This window comes from Gavialis gangeticus, unplaced genomic scaffold (assembly GCF_001723915.1).
Source record: "Gavialis gangeticus isolate Ggan-Ray unplaced genomic scaffold, GavGan_comp1, whole genome shotgun sequence".
NCBI classification, from domain to species: Eukaryota; Metazoa; Chordata; order Crocodylia; family Gavialidae; genus Gavialis; species Gavialis gangeticus.
The window spans coordinates 1838118-1841128 of NW_017729034.1; the positions used below are offsets into that span (position 1 = coordinate 1838118).

The 3011-nt window shown below is 42.3% G+C and overlaps 1 long non-coding RNA gene across 1 annotated transcript in view; it reads right to left on the bottom strand.

The window, feature by feature from the left end:
• The window catches only part of LOC109304315, a 10693-nt gene extending 8460 nt beyond the window's left edge, over nt 1–2233 (bottom strand). The window contains exon 1 of the long non-coding RNA XR_002099349.1: nt 2134–2233. This is a non-coding gene — a long non-coding RNA (uncharacterized LOC109304315). The remainder of the gene's footprint in view (nt 1–2133) is intronic.
• Nucleotides 2234–3011: the final 778 nt, after the last annotated feature.

The following is a 3011-nucleotide window of genomic DNA, read 5'->3' on the forward strand; positions in this document are numbered from 1 at the left end:
GTGATGTCCCTGACCCGAGCCCCAGGCATGACACAGACCAGTTAAAGCAGAGCTTTCCAAATGCAGCACAGCACTGGGGTCCACATTGCCTTCCACACTTGGTTTATGTCTGCTTATTTGCTCTCTCTCCCTTTGAATTCTCCTTGCCAATGGAAAATTCCATTTTGGGAGGTAGAGTCTTACCTATGGAAAATGTCACCTTGTGAAGTGGCTTTTTCTGGCTGCATTTTTTCATGCTTACTGCATGGATGACCCCTTTTGGTATATTCAGCTCTACTCCCCGACACTTCACAGTTTCTGCTGTCCTACACATTTGGATAGTCTTTCTGAAGGACAAAGTCGCTCACACAATAGCCTTCTGGTAATGCAGCATCTGCAGTTCTACAAATAAGCCTGTCTCTAATCTGTAAAGTTCCCAAGAACACAGTTCTTATGCAGTCACTTTAGTTCAGTAATATACTAATATATATTTTCTCCTGCTATTTGCCACCACACAAAAAGTCTTTGCCTTTCAAGGGTCTTATTCATTTTTCTGGCATGCAGTACTCCTCATATTTGGAAGGTATTACACTTAACCACATATTCTGGCCTTCTGCAAATGTAAAGAGATTTTAAACAGCTAGGGCTTCCTCCTTTACAATATACAAGATACATGATTTGACTTCGTCCTTTTCCTCATTTGCACCTATGGCTGCTAGGTACCACTAAAACCTTTGTCTGAACTCCCTCCATTTCCCTGATATATTGCCTGAAATCAGAAGGGCAGGTGGAGGCTGAACAATATCCATGGCTAACTGTCCATTTACTTAGATTAGAATTATTCCATAAGATCACTTACAGTGCCCTTGTCCTTCCACATGGCTGTGTGTATCCACTTGCTCTCAGTTTTCAACTTCTATTTCATATTAAAACTCAAATTCTTTCAATTTTTTTCTCATTCATCATTTCGGACACCACATAGTGATCATCAAAGTTGATAAATCTAGGTATGCAGTGAACGAGAAAAACTAAACAATTCACTTTATTATGAAGCAGTAAGCAACCTCTGCAGACCCTTGGTCTGGCTCTAAGTAACAGCAACTACCTGAGGGACCATCTCTCAATTCCCATTTCTTTTAAATTAGGGAGTATTTCTAAATTATAACTTCTGTCACTAGATTGCTGACCAAAGAAAAAAGATGAGCTGTTAGAGAAGAGGAACCCAAATTTCCCTGTATTGTGATATCTGCAGCTGTGGCACATCCCATCCATTGGTACCTGAGCTTTTATCTCCTTTCATGATGGCAGGAGAACTTATTGTTAAAGAACCTTCTGGTCTTGCTCAAAGACACCCATTGCCCTAATCTCTCCAAGATTGGTTGCGGGTGGGTCTTGTCTTGTCTTGTGGAGTAGGTATTGGCCATTAAAGTTACATCTGAAAGCCTTGGGAAACTCATCTGAATCAGGCTAAAACTATTTGATGGTATCATTGCTGAGACACTGCTAGATGTTTCATGATAGGGACAGAAGCAACTCTGTGAAACTCAGATCCCAGAACCTCTGCTTTAAAGCCTAGCCCAAAGCCTCTTGAGTCAACAGGAGTCTTTGCATTGATTTCTTAGGGCTGTGAGTACATCAGAGTATGGATTAAGCAAAGCACTCAGTATAGGTTTAATTTTAAGTAGCTACTTAAGTCCTATTAACAACAATGGCACTTGAGAACCTACTTAATGTTAAGCACATGCTTAAGTGCTTGGCTGAATAAAGGTCAATTTAAGCACATGCTCTCTGCTTTGCTGAATTGGGGCATAAGTAGTGATTGGTATTAATATAAGTTAGCTGCAGGTGTCAATGCCAAGCAGTGAGTGGGTTAAGGCAGAATGCATCAGTTGAATTACCGGTATTATGGACTCTTGAATCAATGATGTTATAAAACATAAAGTGTGCAATCTTGGCTCTGTTGAATTCAGTGGTGGTATTAACACTGATGTTAACATAGCCTGGATGTCATCTCAAATATCTACTTGTTACGGAAGTCAAAAAAAGGAGTAGCATAACCCTATCCCAGTGCTTCTCTTGCCTAAATCTGAAGCAGGGAAGGCAGGAAGGGAAGGTATTTCTGTATGGCTGACTAGAGTGTAGTTGCTGCCTTACCATGGCTATCAGAAAAAGTCCCAGGGGGTGCATGCATGGGAAGGATATTGAGTTTTGCTGCTTTCCCTTCAGGTTCTGGTGTTGCAGTGAGACTGGTTGGTTCACTGTGAAGAAAACAAATTGGTCATAAATGTGGAGTCCTTTCTTGTTTTCTTCTGCTTTCACTTTCCCCTCCCCTTTTGCCCCACAAAGACGAAAAGTAAATTTTATTTGCAGGCAGTTAATTAGCTCCCAGCTGATCCACTTGCACCTTGGGCCTGCAATAAGAGGCCTCTTGAGCCATGGACACTGGTTTCTCATAGAGCATGTCCCAACCTAAATCCCCTTGGGAAATTATGGCTACCATTATACTGAGTGGTTATTTCAGCTGTGATGTGCAAACCTGGAGGTGAATATCCCCAGAGATCAGGGTTGTTTAGTAATAGCTCCATGCATGTACGAGCAAATAAAGTTGCCCCTACCCTACCCCATGGTCCCCCCTGAGTGACGGTCCTAGCTCACCTCCTTCAATGACTTGTTTCTCTTTTTATAAGAGCAATAAGTGTAACATGCAACAAAAAGCGAAACCAGGTCTATCCTGATAACATCTGGTTTAGCCTGAGCTACTTCTTGAATGGGCTGTTCTTAACATCCCTTCTTGCAGGACATATTGGCTTCCTCAGTCAACCTCTCTTGCTCCAGATGCATAAGGCACATCTCTACTGTGGTGGAAACATGTTACAGCCATGCTATTTCTGCAGTCAGGCCACTTGGTAAACTCAAACACACCAGCTGACATGCTTCAAATGTAGACGTATGCTGATGAGGTAGCCTGGGGTCTCTGGATGTTGGGAACAGCTTCTGGGGACAACACAGGAGTAGCCTCACCAGCATACTTC